Source organism: Anguilla rostrata, chromosome 12 (genome assembly GCF_018555375.3).
Source record: "Anguilla rostrata isolate EN2019 chromosome 12, ASM1855537v3, whole genome shotgun sequence".
NCBI classification, from domain to species: Eukaryota; Metazoa; Chordata; class Actinopteri; order Anguilliformes; family Anguillidae; genus Anguilla; species Anguilla rostrata.
In genome coordinates this window covers 40,065,697-40,084,692 of record NC_057944.1, presented here as the reverse complement: position 1 = coordinate 40,084,692, position 18,996 = coordinate 40,065,697, and positions in this window count along the sequence as shown.

Below are 18,996 nucleotides of genomic sequence, written 5' to 3'. Positions count from 1 at the left end.
CATAAATGTGAATTGTCAAGTCTTTCAAAACAGAATCTGATATTTTACTCTGATTATTTAATGTAGCAAGGAGAGTCCCCACCTGCATTCCCACACAGTCTCACAGGCTGAGGGCTGCCATGTGCTCATTTTCCTTCCTCCAGATTTGACACTGAACACCAAAATCCCAAATCCTATTTGTCAAATGTCACAGAAAATTGCAGAAAAGTGCAGCTTTGTTGAAAACAAACTTTGACTACTGATGTGATCCCCGGCTCAGACGCCCCCACTCTCTGCAGTGGCACAGCGCAGCCAGCAGGGGCTCAGCTAAGGCCTCTCCCGTGGAGGAAGCCTGTCTGAAATACGCCAGCAAAACGCCGATAAGCCCTCTGAGAAGCCCCCCGTCTTCACAGGGGAAAGGCTGCTCGGGTCTTGGAGGGATTCTGCGGTGCTGAATCTGAGTCTTTGTGTTCCTCTCTGTTCAGTATTCAGTCCCCATTTTCTCTTTTTCAAACAGTAAGGGCCTTCATAAAGACATTACCACCTTCAGGAGCTGACTGGAATTTCATTAGCTTGTGTGTGTACACATCCACACACACACGTACACGCACACAGACACACACACACACACACACACACACACACACAGACAGGCCCACACACGCACACAGACACACAAACACGCACGCGCACACACACACATGCACCCACATGCACACAGACACACACACAGACACGCCCACACATGCACACGCACACACACATGCACAAAGACACGCCCACATGCACGCGCACACACACACATGCAAACACGCACACAGATAGGCCCACACACTCACACATGCACGCGCACACGTGCACACACACACACACATGCACACAGACACGCCCACATGCACGCGCACACACACACATGCACCCACATGCACACAGACACACACACAGACACGCTCACACATGCACACGCACACACACATGCACAAAGACACACAAACACGCACGCGCACACACGCACACGTGTGTATATATGTGTATGTGTGTAAATCTTTCTGCAAGCACGTATTTACAGACTTATGGACACAAATAGCAACAAAGAACAGAAAATAATTCACTGGGGGATTCTGGGAGAAAAGCCATTTGCAGGAAGTCACCAATTAAGCGAAGCAGCAGAGACACACGGTAAGCCCAGCTGAGAATAATGTTCCTGTGGGTCTGTCTCTGGAGACTGATACAGGAGGGGGCGGGGGGGTTTGGGGGGCAAGCACCAGAGCTGATAGCATTTTGGTGATAGGATAACCTTAAATCACACACAGAAAATAATAATAACATAGATGCTGGTTCCCCTCTACTGAACCATGAAAGAACTCAGAAATCAGAACCTTCACTGTGATCCTCCTCCTCGCGCTGCGAGTCTGTTCTCCTGGAATCAAGTCTGCTTTTCACTGCTTCTCAGCCCAGCAGTCCTAATCTACATTACTTTGGCTAAACGTTTTATTAAGGAAATTACACAATAATAAATAAAACAGATCAATGAATACTGCTTTCAGTTTTAATTGTTTTTCTGGAACGTATTGACTTATATGAACCGGGAAAATGTATTCGTTGGACATTAGTTTAATTTTCATGGATTATTTCAGCATCCATCTTTCTGTTATGACCGCATTTAAGGCCTTCATCCAACGATCAGGGTGGGAGGGGTGGAGTAAAAATCCAATGCACCGCACACGTGTCTGTATCACAGAGCGTTTTCATTCAAAGTATCCCCACGCAATAAAATAATTCAATGCAACTCGGGACAGTAACAGAAACTCCGGGACACATTGTCAATTACAGCCAATGAATATAAATGTAAGTGACGCCTCGGGACGCGTGATTTCTATGTACGATGCGAAGGGGGGTGGTCGCGTTTCTGGAATTGCACTGGTAACCGGCAAAATTGTTTTTCGTAGATAGCCCGTTCCAGCATAGCTCGGTCCCAGGGTTCCGGTAACTCGTTTCTATGAGTCATCTCGTTTTTGTTCCGCTTTACATAAATTACTGTCGGGTTGAATGAGCACAGCGCCAGAACGTGGATTGATTAACTGATGACGTACGACGCTTTACGCATTTCATTAGTGACGGTCGAACAAAGAACAGACCTAAACCGACCTTTTGCTGAGATAGTCTGTTTTTCTTTCTTTCCTCTCGAGAATAAATTGGAGCTCATTGTCTTTAAAAAGGTTTGCATGCGACGGGACTGTGCTGATTAGCTACACATTCGTCTTACATCAGAGTGGTCACTGTAAAAGGATTAATTATGATAACCTCTGATTGTTGGGAAGCTGGGAACTTGTTCAGTGATTGAAATCTGGCTTGGCATGTCTGGGCAGTATTGCAGAGGATTAAAGATCTTCGGAATAGAATGCCGAGATGAAGCCCTGTATTGAATGGTTAATGTCCAGATAATGTCCCTCTCTTTCTCTCACTCAGCAAAATGAAACTGTAGAATTGGTATCTGATTCTTTAATCTTACTGTTAATGCACTGTCAGCCTCTTTCAATTGTTTCTCTCTCCATTTCTCTCTCTCTGTTCTGAGTGGCGTTCCTTGGGACAGGAGGGGCTCAGGTGTGTGTGTGTGCATGTGTGTGTATGTGTGTGCATGTGTGTATGTCTCTGCGTGTGTGTGCGTGTTCACGTGTGTGTATGTATGTCACTGTATGTGTGTGTGTGTGTGTGCGTATGTCTCTGCGTGTGTGTGTGCATGCGTGCGTGCGTGCGTGCCTGTGCGTTTCTGAAACATTAAGACGGGCTCAGATGTGTACAGAGAGAAGGGAAGCTGGCACGCTGTCCTGGGCCTCTGTGTTCATCATCGGAGCTGAAAGCGCAGAAGATACGGGAATGGCACTAATGACACAGCGGGGGCAGCAGGACTGACCCCCCCCCCCCCCCACCACCCCACTTTAAGAGCTCATGTATTTCTAATAAATCCCGGAGCGAGTCCTGCATACAGTATGCTGTCACACACCATCAGAAGCATGTCATGGCCAAACACGCAAGGGAAATGGACGGTGTGTTTTCCACGCCTGGAAACGGGATAGAAATGCTTCTGACATGAACACACATGTCTTCCAGAAGCAGCCAGAGACGGGAACCCTTGATGCGCAGTAAAACACCTACGCAGCCCCATCCTACTTTATTCCCATTTTTATTTAACAAATAAATAACACACGGTGTGTTGCAGCTGCAGCTCTGCGCTGAGGCTGCGTTGGACGCAAATGGTGTTTTAATAATGGCATCCTGTGCCATACGATGGTCTTACAGTACAAATAATAATGGACATTTGCATAAAAAACTGATCAATATTTTTGAAATGACAGAAATGGCAGCAACAGATGTTAAATGTGAAAATGCATCAGAATGGAACTGGGAGAGGCCGCAGGTGCGGGATATTAACCTCGCTGCCAAGACACGAAAGATCTCGGAGTCCGTGTGGATTTGGAAAGCCCTCGTCTCTAAATGAGCTTGCATAAATGAGCGCAGAAACCCTGCACGCAAACACGGTGTGCTGGGAGAGGAGCTTTGTGTGGCTCGCAGAGATGTGCCCGATTAGGGAAAAAAGCCCCCTGCTGGATTTATGAGCAACAAAAAGAGACGGAAGAGAAGCCCTCCAAACTGCCAGAAATTCACTAATACTGAGCAAAATGGAGATAAATATGATAAATATGTTTGTTTCCAGTGAAAAGAGAAGCAGTCATCATCTGATCATTTCTATTTTGTGAATTTGGCTAAACCTGACAGAAGGAACTTGTGCTCGCATAAAAATGAATGGATTTTTTTTTTTTTAAAGGAAAGCTAAATCAAAATGTGCCAACAAATTTTTATTACACATTCTCCTAAAAAACATTTGCTCATTTTACTGACATAATACAAGTGTCGCTGATGACGAAAATAGTTTCAAAATATAAATTTATTGTTATCGAATGTCCCCTGTAATGTAGGTTTCAGCAAAGCAGAATATATGGGTCTTATGATTATTAAGTTTAGATACTCATGCCCCCTATAGAAGACAAAAATGAATTGGCAGGTTTTAGGAGGATATATTAGAGCATTTCATGTAGAATACAGTATTGACACATTGTGTTCAGTCCTCAATGTTGCCTTTCAGTTCTGCATCCCACACTGCACATCTGTTTGTACAATTTTACATGATATATTAGCCAAACTAGCCAGTACTGGGGCAACACTTCAGCACATTTAAGCATGTGATAAAGATGGCGATATTAAACTTTCAGCTTAGCTGCCCGAGCTTGGGAGTACACGGCCTGTTCTTCAGCTGAAAGCATTTACGCAACGCGCGCGTGAACCGCAGGACGGCCATTTTGACCTCGCGTCACAAGAAGTCCACTTCTGTCTCATTAAACCCCGCTCTGGGTTTGATCGTGGCAGTATCCGAGCGCTCGGGGGCCTGTTCTGTAACAATCCCGACTCAGCCCCGGGAGAAAGGGTGGGAAAGCTTCAGTGAGAGGGAGAAAGGCTGGGAAAGCTTCAGTGAGAGGGAGAAAGGGTGGGAAAGCTTCAGTGAGAGGGAGAAAGGGTGGGAAAGCTTCAGTGAGAGGGAGAAAGGTGGAAGCTTCAGTGAGAGGGAGAAAGGTGGAAGCTTCAGTGAGAGGGAGAAAGGGTGGAAAGCTTCAGTGAGAGGGAGAAGGGTGGGAAAGCTTCAGTGAGGGGAAGGGTGGGAAAGCTCAGTGAGAGGGAGAAAGGCTGCGGAAGCTTCAGTGAGAGGAGAAAGGGTGGAAGCTTCAGGAGGGAGAAAGGGTGGAAAGCTCAGTGAGAGGGGAAAGGGTGGGAAAGCTTCAGTGAGAGGGAGAAGGCTGGGAAGCTTCAGTGGAGGAGAAAGGGTGGGAAAGCTTCAGTGAGAGGGAGAAAGGGTGGGAAAGCTTCAGTGAGAGGGAGAAAGGGTGGGAAAGCTTCAGTGAGAGGGAGAAAGGCTGGGAAAGCTTCAGTGAGAGGGAGAAAGGGTGGGAAAGCTTCAGTGAGAGGGAGAAAGGGTGGGAAAGCTTCAGTGAGAGGGAGAAAGGGTGGGAAAGCTTCAGTGAGAGGGAGAAAGGGTGGGAAAGCTTCAGTGAGAGGGAGAAAGGCTGGGAAAGCTTCAGTGAGAGGGAGAAAGGCTGGGAAAGCTTCAGTGAGAGGGAGAAAGGGTGGGAAAGCTTCAGTGAGAGGGAGAAAGGGTGGGAAAGCTTCAGTGAGAGGGAGAAAGGCTGGGAAAGCTTCAGTGAGATCGTGTTTTACTCCTCCCGTTTTACTCTCCATATGGAACCTGTACTCTTTCAGTAGCGTCTCATATTGACTAAACAAACCCTTTCATTTCTTGACCTTCAGAGGTCCCGGCAATTCAGAGATCACTTCTGCAGTGGCAGACCTGCGCCGCACGTCCATCAGCTTTGAGGACTACAGGGCAAGGAACTCATTTTCCGTCCGCTTCCTGTGCAGCGAAGCAGTCCAATCGCTTTTATTGACCCGTTTGCAATATATATATAGGCCTCACCTTTAATACCATGTTCATGCATGGCATCTCACGGCGTGTGCCGATAGAGGCGTTTAGCTGCCTGGCACGGCGTTCGCTGAATAATTCAGATGCTTTGGACGCCTGTGGCGAGGGGAACCGGCTCTCTGCAGAGATACACGGCCCGCCGAACGAAATAAAAACAGCCTGAACGAAAAACGGAGGGAAGGAGGTGAAGAAGATTGATGGAGGGATGCCCTCCCCCCGTGACGGAGGGGATGCAGGGCGACCCAGAGGAGATATATCTGACCGGAGACGGGCTCGCTCGCCAGAAATCCTCCTGAATTATGCAGGCTCTTTGTCCCGCGAGCAGGCTGACAGGCAGCTGTCCTTGGCGGGGTAGACTGATGCCGTACCGCGCGAGGCTGCTCCTGTCAGGAGGCTCTGACCGTCCCCAGAGTCGCCCTGGTCACAGATGTGTGTGTGTGTGTGTGTGTGTGTGTGTGTGGTGTGTATGTGTGTGTGTCTGCGTGAGTGTGTGGTGTGTATGTGTGTGTGTGTGTGTGTGTGTGTGTGTGTGTGTGTGAGAGAGAGAGAGAGAGAGAGAGTGTGTGTGTGTGTGTGCATGTGTGTGGGGTGTGTGTGTGTGTGTGTGAGAGAGAGAGAGAGTGTGTGTGTTTGTGTGTGTGTGTGTGCGTGAGTGCGCATGCATATATATGTATGTGTGTGTGTGCATGTGCTTATGTTTGCACGTGTGTAGTGAATGGATCACATCTGTTTAGTTACTGTATTTCTGTGATGTCATTTCCTTCTTGAAGAAGCATTCAGACAACAGCGTCCAGTCAGTTATGAACAGGAACCTGATAGTCCAGTGCTAGTAGCAGGAGCAGTAGCGGGAGAATTGACTGAGGTTGTTTCAAAAGATCACAGAATTTGTGTTGCCGATAACAAGTAAAAGCGTCTCCAAGATAATTCTGAGCAGGACGTGAAGATGCTGCTCCAGTGATTGTTTACCAGAGATGACTGTGGACCTGCGGGGTTTTTTAATTCATAATTCACGGAGCGAGAGAAGATTGTGTGCGTGTGTAAGCTGCCTTGCTGCTCTCTGGCAGGATGAAATGTGATTTTTAATGTTATGATGGTTTTATAATTGCCATGGCCGCTCTTGGCAGAGTGACTGTAATCACAGTGTACTGCGCTGGCTTTGTGTTCAATTAAGCTCACGGCTAGAGGGGTCTGATATGCCTTTATGGGATGAGTGTTTTTATGAAGGAAACATTATTCATTAATTTATTAATTCATTCATTCAATGGTTCATTTGTTCATCCATCCATCCATCCATCCATCCATCCATCCATTCATTCATTCATCAATCTATTCATTCATTCATTCAAACATTCATTCATCCATCCATCCATCGATTCATTCATTCATTCATTAATTCCTTCATTAATTCCTTCATTCAAACATTCATTCATTCATTGGTTCTTTTATTCTTCCATCCATCCTTTCATTAATTGGTTCATCCATCCATCCATCCATTCATTCATTAATTCATTCCTTCATTCAAATATTCATTCATTCATTGGTTCATTCATCCATACATCCATTCATTAATTAATGCATGAACTCATTCCTTCATTCAAACATTCATTCATTCATTGGTTCATTTGTTCATTCACTCATTGGTTCATCCATTCATTCATTCATTCATATCATTTCATTACATTACCTTCAGTCACACTCACACACTCTTATCCACAGTGACTTACAGTGAAAGGGAACGTAACTGCATTCAGCAGAGTCACATGACCAGCAGTAATAACATTCACAGACCAGTGTGTCTAAGTGCAGCATCAATAAAACACTAAATATAACTTAACTTCTGTCAACTTACAGCAGTAATACAGATGATCTATTCATATAGCTGCCCATATGAAATCATAAGCATGCTTTTACAAACCTAAAGCAATCGCATGAGACCAAGCAGCCAGGGCGGAAGGAGGAAGGGACTCACAGAAGGAGCGTATCCCGGTCTAGGAATAAAAACCCTGGAGTTCTGCAGTTCGGACCGGAAGCTCATCCCACCACCGTGGGGCCAGGGGAACAGCGCTGCACCTGCAGGGAGCCAACATGACCAAACACAACGGGGTCATATTTCAGAGATGGGGTCATACATTTCGTCCATTCAACTGTTATTTTTCTATGGCTCAGCCTACAGAAAAGTTTTTAAATGCTGTTCCCAGTGGCATCTCGCCCTGGTCAAGGGGCGGACTACTCCCCGTTCAGACGCAGAGTATGTTAGCGGGAGACGGGCTGTTAGAGGCTCTAAGCGGTAAACACCCGCCAATCAGCCGAGTTAGAGGAGTAACTCCAGAGTGGGGGCGGGGCTAACTGTAATGACGGCGGACATGATCGATGGTTCGGTTTAATGTGATTTAACAAAAACCGCGAGTCGAGAAAGCGCTCTGTCGACAGCCTTCGTATTTAAAAACAGCGCACGGAGAAAAATAATCAAGTCAGATTTTCTCCCGGAAAAAACAACACTGGAGCCTAAGAGACAGAGAGACCCCACAGAGCAGATCTGCTCTCCCGCTTTTCAGCACGATTGGCACTAAATTGGTTAAATCACCCCGTCGGCCGTGCCCAGTCACCGCCCCCTCTGACTGATGAGGTGACGCAATGCTCACAGAACCACCGAAAATCACTCCACCGCTCCCTGATCCGTCCTGAGCGAGGAGCTAATTAAACCGACGGCAGAGTCGTTTGAGCAGAGCAGAGCGTCTCCATTCTGACACGCACGGGTTTGTTTTGTTCTTAAAAGGAGCGTACAAATATAAATTGAGATAAACAGGCTAATTTGACTCTCTTTATGGGTGTTTTTTTAAATATAAAACTCTGAGCAAGAGACAGACAGGCTCTGTGCTGCTCGGGCCTCAGTGACCTCTGCAGTTTGTGTGGGTCCCCTTTGACCTTTGACCTTACAGCTCTCATGCCCCCCTGCCACACTTCCTCCCACTCCATGAGAGCGACGACGGCTTTCGCTTCGGGTCAGAATGCGAACCTGGATCTCAAAGCCATAGGTGGAGCCTTTACGCCTCCGTTAATGTCTGAGTGTAAGTGGACGGTTTCTCCTCTGAATGTAACTGGACGGTTTCTCCTCTGAATGTAACTGGACGGTTTCTCCTCTGAATGTAAGTGGACGGTTTCTCCTCTGAATGTAACTGGACGGTTTCTCCTCTGAATGTAAGTGGACGGTTTCTCCTCTGAATGTAAGTGGACGGTTTCTCCTCTGAATGTAAGTGGACGGTTTCTCCTCTGAGTGTAATCGGACGGTTTCTCCTCTGAATGTAAGTGGACGGTTTCTCCTCTGAATGTAAGTGGACGGTTTCTCCTCTGAATGTAAGTGGACGGTTTCTCCTCTGAGTGTAATTGGACGGTTTCTCCTCTGAATGTAAGTGGACGGTTTCTCCTCTGAATGTAAGTGGACGGTTTCTCCTCTGAATGTAAGTGGACGGTTTCTCCTCTGAGTGTAATCGGACGGTTTCTCCTCTGAATGTAAGTGGACGGTTTCTCCTCTGAATGTAAGTGGACGGTTTCTCCTCTGAATGTAAGTGGACGGTTTCTCCTCTGAGTGTAATTGGACGGTTTCTCCTCTGAATGTAACTGGACGGTTTCTCCTCTGAATGTAAGTGGACGGTTTCTCCTCTGAATGTAAGTGGACGGTTTCTCCTCTGAATGTAAGTGGACGGTTTCTCCTCTGAATGTAAGTGGACAGTTTCTCCTCTGAATGTAAGTGGACGGTTTCTCCGAGCTCGGAGGCGAGAGGGCTGTCGCTGAGGGCTCAGAGCAACTCAGGCTGGGGACTGAAATCCAAGCCCTTGTTTTTGTTTTTTAATGCACTGCTTCGCTGTGTAATTACCCTTCTGTCTGTGCAGACGACAGCAGCGGGAGGGTTAAACACAGTCACCTCTCCTGCACAGTGCTGCCTTTCACCCTCAGTGTCTCTACTACAGGCGCTGGATGCTAGCCAGGCTAGTGCTAGTGATCTGAATGTGAAGCATTTCAGCTTTTCCGCATAATTTATCAAATTTATGTTTTCTTTTGTTCACTTATTTCTTTCTGGCATGAAAAGATTGGCATTTTTTAAAACATGACATAATGTCCTAGCACAGCTCCATCCCATTTATCTTTTTAGGTAAATGTCATGAAGGCATTTCTCCTGAATACGGTTCCACGGGGAGGAAGAGACCGTATTTCTGCAGTGTTTTTAAGACGCGTACCAAACAGAGTCTGCCGGGAGCCGTAGACACGCGGTACGGTGTGAAAGGAGACAGGCCGGGAGCCGTAGACACGTGGTACGGTGTGAAACGAGACAGTTCACACCTCGGGCCGGCAGCATCACTGCAGATTCACAGATTAATATTTAGATCTGTCACAGCTGTGATTGACGTGATTGACAGCTGTCGCCTCGAGGGCCAACCCAGAGAGGCTACGACAGGAGAGGGAGCAGAGGAGACAGGCGTATGTGCATGAGAAACAGATTTATGCACAGGGGATAGCAGGTGTATGCGCAGGGGAGACAGACGTATGCGCAGGGGAGACAGATGTATGTGCAGGGGAGACAGACGTATGTGCAGGAGAAGCAGACATGTGGAGGGAAGGGCTCAGGGGAACGGGGTCAGAGGTCACTCAGAGGAGGTTACTGAGCGGTTACCCACAGGGATGCACAGCGTTGCCGGGAGACAGATCTCTCACGCGTATCCATGGTGATAACTGATGGTCCGAATGACACAGAGAGACAGGATGTTCCCCCCCGTGACCGAGGAAGAGGATGTTCCCCCCCTGACAGAGGAAGGGGCAGCTCAGCCTGAGAGGCAGGACAGGCCCTCCCCAGGCGCTGACCACACACAGAACACAGAACAGGACGCCTCATATCCGTGGCTGTGTCTGATTCCCCCTCCCTGCTCGCTGGCGAAGTACACAGCAGAAATAAATTTACACTAGAAATAGCTTACAATGTCGACCACATCTGCGTTAGCTGTGCGAAGCTAGCTCCCTGTCACTGATGCCTCACGGTGTCCATGGCAACCCATCACTAGAGTTCAGTGGCCTCTCGGACCAGCAGTGCAGGGGTTAGTGTACCGGACTGGACCTCAGATGCTGCAGGTTTGATTCCCAGGTGGGACACTGTTCTGGTACCTGACATGGAGGTCTATGAAACAGCTTTCGTACAGGTGTAGTTATATGAATGGATTATATGCACAGAAAAACGTAAGCTTCCCTGGACAGGAGTATCTGCTAAGTGCCTATATGTACATACTGGAAGCTTATTGGCTGCCCACCATTTAAGTCACTGACAGCCAACACTATTACATCAGGAGAGAAGCCTAAAGCCCCAGTCAGCTGTTTTTTTTAAAAGTTTTTTTTTTTTTAGCTAATTCTCTCTATTCCCTCTGTTTCCTCATTAATGTTTAATTAAGGCTATTATCCGTGTCTCTCCCTCAAGACCTCTCCTTCCTTTAATCAAACCAGCCGCAGTGCTCGACCAAACCTTAACGGAAACTCTGGGCATGACGCACGACGGCGAAGAGTAATTAATCACAGCCCTGCCGCCCGTGGCGTGATCGTTCTGAACGCGTCGCAGAAGGCGCTAATTACCAGCGCTGGTTGAGCCGCTGCCTTTGTTGGGCAACCAATGGGGCGCAGGCGATGTGAGCTATCACCTCACACAGACGCATGGCAGCCAATGGGGCGCAGGCGATGTGAGCTATCGCCTCAAACAGACGCAGGGCAACCAATGGGGCGCAGGCAATGTGAGCTATCGCCTCACACAGACGCAGGGCAGCCAATGGGGCGCAGGTGATGTGAGTTATCGCCTGAAACAGACGCAGGGCAGCCAATGGGGCGCAGGCGACTGGAGTTAAACCTGCAGACACTGTGGCCCTCCAGGACTGAAGTTAAACCTGCAGACACTGTGGCCCTCCAGGACTGGAGTTCAGCCTGCAGACCCTGCGGCCCTCCAGGACTGGAGTTCAGCCTGCAGACCCTGCGGCCCTCCAGGACTGAAGTTAAACCTGCAGACACTGTGGCCCTCCAGGACTGGAGTTAAACCTGCAGACACTGTGGCCCTCCAGGACTGGAGTTAAACCTGATCCTAGATCAGCTCTTATGCTCTGAGATGCTTTATGAATATGAGCTTAGGTATATGTTTTATTAATACAGGCTCAGGTCTATGCTTTATGAATACAGACTCAGGTCTATGTTTTATTAATACAGGCTCAGGTCACAGAGGTACAGTAGCGCTGCCATTGATTGGGACGGAAAATAAATCTCTCTGGCTGCGTCTCTCACCCTTTCAGTTCCCGCCTTGCTGTTGATCCATGAGCTCATGACTCTAATCCTGCCATTTTTCATCACAGCTTGAGCCCAGTCATAAATGCGTTCATCCTCCTGATCCGCTGATCGATATCTTAATTTGGCAAATCCAATTGGCTGAAATAATTCCGGTACGTTTCCAGTAAAATGGATTTGACGTGGTACAAATCCTTATCTTCAGTGGAGAACCTGCCAAGACTGGATAATGCAGGAGCTGTGGGTGATTAGGGTAAGTCCATAACCAAGTAATTTGAAGCGATATATAACATACGGCTACATTGCTGTCCATACGACCCCCCCCCCCCCGTCCCCCCCAAACCCGTTTAAGGCCCTGCTGACTCCACTGTTCTCACACAGAGGAAGCTCCACTGCTGCAGCGCTTCTTCCTCGTGTGCACTGATTGGGTCTTGTCTCGTTCCATCGAAGGCCTGTGTCTGTAACCTGTGGCTTGATGGAGTTTGTTTTTAAGCATATTCTGCTTAACTTTATTTATTTATTTTTAAAGTGTGAAAAGCCCGGAAAAAAATCCCAGATGATCTCACCACAAAGCACAGAGTACTGTTACATCCTGCCTACTGTTTTCTGTTGCTAGGTGACTGTAGAAATAGGTTTAACCAAGTTTCGCTCTCTCTCTCTCTCTCTCCCTCTTACTCTCTGCATCTCTCTCTCTCTCCGTCTCCAGCTAACACTTTTCGAGAGCTCATTAAAAAGAGAGAAAAACATGTTTAATTCATCGTGAGAAAGGCTCAGGTCTGACCCTTCCCTCTTTCCAAGCCTCAGTGACCAGAGGAGCTCCTGCCATCGCCAGGGTCACGAGGCTGAGGAGGCCAGCGCGTGAGGAGGAGCTACAGGGTGATGAAGAGGAGGAGGAGGAGGAAGAAAGGGAGGACCTGCAGCCAGGCCTGCTATTGGCTGAGCGGAATTCACTGCTGGCACCGCCAGACTATACTAGCCTGCAAATATCAGATATAAATATCAGACACAAAATTAGGGTACTGACCTACAGCAAACACACTGGTGCATTCTTCCCCACTGCTGTTAAAAGAGAGCCCAATCCAGACTCTCTCTCACTCTGCATAACAGAGGAGGGGGCGGGGCTTCAGTCTGACGGACAGGGTGCAGAATGCAGCTTATCAGCGCTGATTTAGAGCAGTGAGAGCCGGTTGGCTTAATTAACACGCAGAATAAACAGGTTTTTTCCCTCCCGCAGGAGCGACGGCCCGGCGGTAATTAGCCCGGCCCGGGGAGAACTCGCGGCGCGGCGCTGGCTCCAGGTCGAACCCGGGTTTCACTGCCCCCCCCCCCCTCCGGAGCGACTCCAGCCCGCCGCCGGCATCCCGTCGGGGGGGGGGAACCGTATCCCGCCAGCTGGGGGGGGGGTGTGCGGAACCGTGGACCACCGGCTGTTCGGGGGAAAGGCCAAACGAGCGCAATCTGTCACGTTCATTTACAGGGAGACAGATGGTTCTCCGAGACGACAGTCATCGCCAAATGACCGGTATTTGCTTGATATTTGCAGCGGCTCAGAGCTATTCTGAAACGCTGAACCGCGCCATGCGTTCTCAGGCAGCCTTGGCTCAGAATTCACTTTTTTTTTTTTTGTGATTTTTGCTCAGGAAACTGTTCTCAGAGACCTGAACCCAGTCTTTTTTTTTTTTTTTTTTTACATAAACATTATTAGACAACAGAAGCTCATTAAAAAAACAAACTAAAAAAAATAAAATAAACTGATTGCTGATAGCTTTCACGAGCACTTGTAGTGAGCCTCCTGTGAGCGACGGACGTTCTGATGTTCTGCTGGTTTAGAGGTTTTCTTCCCTGCATCATGTCGCTGGCTTTGGTTCTTCAGCGTCAGCGGAACCAGACCAAACCAGGCCAGTACTCACCCTGCCAGTGATTGATCACTGTGCATCTCTGTACCGCCGCGGTGTCCGCCGGCTTTTAAAAAGTGAATTATACCGCTCTGTCCGTAAGTAAAGAACGTAGAGTCCTCGCCCCTGACTCTCTGTCCGTCTGTCCGTCTGTCTGGGCTTCTTTTCAGAGCGGAGGGAGTGGTCAGCGCTTCCAGCAGTGGAGCTCAATAGGAGCCCGTATCTGTTTTTTTTGCACACTGCATGTAGCGCACGCTAAAGCAGTAGACAGCGCTCTGATTTGGACACAGCCGATATCTTCAGGAAAAGGAGCGGTGTTAAACTTCCCAGCATGCAAAATGGACGGCCGTCTGGTCCCGGACCGAATTTCTCATTAATACGCAGGGAGTCTACGCACTGCATTAAAGAGAGTTTAAAAGGTACATGCGGACGTTTCCACGCTCAGCTGAACCTCTCTGAACAAAAACCACTGGCAGCACATATTCATCCGTCAGAGAGAGAGAGAGAGAGACCGTGGCATTGCTTTTCCACACTTTAAGGCTCCGTGTCCTCAAAATCAACACTCAAGCACTCATGCTGAAAGCACTGGCACCGCTGGGATAAAAAAATAAAACGTGATTTGATTTCTGTTGGAGCCACAGAGTACCATTATAGTTCCCTTCACCACAAGTCTTATACCTCATCACAGGTATTTTTCCAGAAGTGAAATTTTTCTCCCAATAACCTGACACCTTTGGGGCAGCTGTGGAATATAGTGATTGGGAAACTGAGCTCGCATCCTCTGAGGCTGCAGGTTTGATTCCTAGCTGGGGTACAGCCATTGTATGCTTGAGCACTGGACCTGAACCTATTCAGTAGAAATCCAGCAGCATAAATAGGTCACATTTAAAAAGAATGTGATCTGTGTACGTCCGGCCTGACTGAGACCATCTGCTGAACGGTTAATCTGTAAAACTGCAAGTGGTACGTATTCATTCACAAACGCACCTGTCAATTCAAAACAAATAAATGCTACAAAGTTGTTTTAGTACTCTTTCCACAGAGAGCGGGGTGTGCTCTACATTTGGCCTTTTATCAGTATAAAGTGTTCAATTATGCAAAGGAAAATGAAAGTTAAAATTGACTTGTCTTCCTTATGTTTACATAAATTCAACAGATTGCACCCATGTAGCCAAAAAACACCGGTGATCAGCGTCACCCTGTGCCCTGGAAACATGGGATTCTGAAACAGCTGACCCTTTAAGAGTTAGTTTTCTTTCTTTCACAGTCTCTGTTTGTTCCCCTCACTTAGAGCCTCTGTTTGTTTCCTTTCTTTCAGAGTCTTTGTTTCCCCTCTTTCAGTGTCTCTGTTTGTTTCCCTTCTTTTAGATTCTACATTCAGGGTCTCCATTAGTTTTCCTTCTTTTAGAGTCTCTGTTAGTTTTATATTTGTCAGAGTCTTTGTTTCCCTTCTTTCAGTGTCTCTGTTTGTTTCCCTTCTTTTAGATTCATTGTTTTCCTCTTTTCAGAATATTCCTTTGTTTTCCTCTTTTCAGAAAAATCTTTTGTTTCCTTCTTTCAGAGTCTGCGTTTGTTTTTCTTGAGTAATGAACATGATAAGATAGGAGCAATCTGTGCCCATTCGCAGGAAATGGGCAGGCAGGAGGGTCCTCTTTATTCACGTCAAATGAAGTGAAAGAATAGACCAAGCTTGATTTAGAAAATTCAATTCCATCACCACGAAGATCATTTTAACTCAAAGAGGTAAACTGCCCCATTAACCTGCAAAGCTCTAAACTCACAGTGTGATAACGGCGTGCATAAAACCAGATCCGTAATGTTAACGCATTTCCATCTGCAGGAAAGCGGAAGAATACGACTGTTCTCATGCGTAAATTATCTTAGTTGTTAAAAAAAACAAACAAAAAAAAAACATTTTTTTGAAAGCACAGAAAACAGTTAAGTTTAAACACATGCTCAAATATTCTGTGGAGATGGAACACTTTGTGACAAAAGGAAAGACTTCTGTGACCAAGAGATACAACCGAATTGAATTACCTCCCAATCGGTACAGCTTCTCCAGGTGATTAATAGTTTGATTATTACACCGACAGATGCTATATTGCCTCCTCACAGCCCGGGCTAACACAAGCATTATTGCAGAGCTTTACTACCCTGCTGTAAGGCTGCGTAAGGTAGTGATGAAGAGCAATGCTGTAGAAACTGAAGACGGAAAGGTTTTTTCTTTGTTGCCAGTCAGTCCCAAAGCTCAGCTTTCCAGCTACGTGGTGAAGGGGTCCAGATCACTTGCATTCGCAGAATAATGCATTCACCAGTGAATGCAGGGGAACACACGTTCATTAGAGAAAGTCCTGAGTCAGCCAGAGAGAGCGGTCCCTCTTTACTGGTCTGATCTGCTCTGGAATCCTTAATCGTCAAGAGCAGACACTCAAGTACACATTTCCTCTACAGGTTCATTCAATCGAAATCTTCCGTCATTTTCTGAACGTATCACTTTCACACATTCTAGAGCAGGTTTACAGTGCGTGTGTCTGTCTATCTCACTGTCGATGAAAGAAAGATTCTGAGCACCAGGGGGGAAAAAGGACCTCCAGGTGCAAACCTGCACAGCAGGTGACCTGGTTCGCACCCGGTCCTTACCTGGTCCACACCTGTTCCACACATGGTCCACACCTGTTCCACACCTGGTCCACACCCAGGCCTCACCTGTTCCACATCCACCCCTTACCTGGGCCTCACCTGTTCCACACTCGGCCCTTACCTGGTCCACACCCGATCCTCACCTGTTGCACACCTGGTCACACTGATGGTGCAGACTACCTCACCAGCCACAGTCCATCTCAGTGCACTTCAGTAATGCTTCAGCTGTGTGCAGAACAAGCAGCCTTCACCTGCTAACAAGCAAGAATAAAGGGCACTTATAAACGCTCAATAAAGCATTAATAACCACATTACAAATGATGCGCATGTACATTTATAAGTGCTACAGGAACTATTGTAGAAGCGGTTAAGGTGGTGAGTAGAGCTGGCAGGAATTAATTTGCAGCTTCTCCCTGACGACAGTTTGAAGAAAAAAAACCTGGTATGGAACGTTCTCTGTCTGTCAACTTGACCTTTAGCTTAATAACACATTTATTAGCATCTAATGTTGGACTTTAGCTTAATAATACATTTATTAACATCTAATGCTGACCTTTAGCTCAATAACACATTTATAAGCATCTAATGCTGACATTTAGCTCAATAACACATTTATTAGCATCGAATGCTGACCTTTAGCTCAATAACACATTTATAAGCATCTAATGCAGGACTTTAGCTTAATAACACATTTATTAGCATCTAATGCTGACCTTTAGCTCAATAGCACATTTATAAGCATCTAATGTTGCCATTTAGCTCAATAACACATTTATTAGCATCTAATGCTGACATTTAGCTCAATAACACATTTATAAGCATCTAATGCTAAACTAAACATCAACAGAGCATCTGTGGAGGCAAGAGCTGATCTTTGTGTCATCGAGTGTTCAGATAGCATCCTGAAGTTCATGCAAAGGAACAGTAAAATAATACTGCAGCCTTTATCTAGGATTATGTCTTTCAGTGCAATAAACCCAAACTGTTCCCAGAGCAAAACAGCAGGGTGAACTGCACTCCAGCTGAATTTAATAACTCCGTCCAAAACCAAACAAAGGGTTAGAATGACTCATCGTCAGAGAACCTCCAACAGAAGCCCGGAGTCGTCTATCATTAGCATTCTCTGATATTGCACTTTAACACTTTGACAATCGGGATTGTCTTTAGCTTTTGATTCTGACATCACATTCAGTAAGAGGGAAACTTTGTGCCTCTTTTATAGACTTTATAACTGCACAAACTCACAAGACCTAGTTTTTCAAAGAACTGAGCATGAGCGCTTGCCCACACTTATCAGAAGCTAAAGTTAAGATTTAAAAGGATTAGAAAGACTGGCTACGCACAGTGCAGTAAAGTATCCTCTTAAACTGATGTTTAGTCATATGGAGCTTATCAAATTGTGTCCGGCAGAATCCATGAGTCATTGCTTACGTTCTGATGTTTTCCAAACAGAAACTGGTCATCGGTAAAGTAAATAAGGGCTGTCACCTTCCCCTTTCTAAAATGGCGGACACAACCCAGTGAAGCAGGTCTATATTTCTCCCCAGGTGCTAAGACAGGGGCGGGCAGATCCGGTCCTGGGGGGCTGGAGTGTCTGCAGGTTTTTGTGTCTGCCAGTTACCCAGGCTAAATGAGCTAACTGCCCGTATACAGCAACACTGGTTTGTTTGTATATTAGATCACAGTAAGCCATGTCATGCAGGGACACAGGAACAGGCTGCAGCTTTCATTCATGCACTGTAGCTGAAATGTCAGGTGGTCTAAATGCCAGGGCTAATTAAGTAATTAAGGTCCCTGTTTCCCACCTCTGGTCTAAGAGGACTGGGGACAGGGGTGGTAGCCGTACGCAGGTGCTGGTGAAATTGATGATGGGAGTGTGTGTGTGTGCATGTGTGTGCCTGTGAGAGTGTGTGAGAGAGTATGTGTGTGTGAGAGAGAGTATGTGTGTATGCGTGTGTGTGTTTGTATGTGAGAGAGAGTATGTGTGTGTGTGTGAGAGTGAGTATGTGTGTATGCATGTGTGTGTGTGTGTGAGAGAGTATGTGTGTGTGTGTGAGAGAGAGTATGTGTGTGTGTGTGTGTGTGTGTGTGAGAGAGTGAGTGTGTATGCATGTGTGTGTGTGTGTGAGAGAGAGTATGTGTGTGTGTGAGAGAGATTGAGTATGTGTGTATGCGTGTGTGTGTATGTGAGAGAGAGTGAGTAGTGTGTGTGTGTGTGTGTGTGAGAGAGAGTATGTGCGTGCGTGTGTGCACATCACTTAAACTGTGAAAGTGAGGCTGAGTACCAGTGTTTAGAGTGTTTGCGTTTGTTTGGTAGTGCCCCTGCGATCATGCTCTCCCGTTTCAAGGTCAGAGCACTGAAACGCTTGCGTGTGAACGCTCGGGCTGCCGGGGTATTTTAACACCGCTGCCGTTTTTATTAATGGCAGGTTCATACAGGGATGCGAAGCCAGAGCAGCGTCTGCTAATGAACTAAAGAGAGTCTCCTCAGCGTCCTGGCGAAGCTCCCAGCCATCCGGGCCTGGCTGTGAATACTGGCTCTCCGCGGTCTGGTCCAGCTTCAGGACCAGCCCGACCGCGCCAGTCTAAGTGGATCAGCAGCTGAAATCCCGACCGTCTCTTTAAACTGCAGTGTCTCAGCCTGCA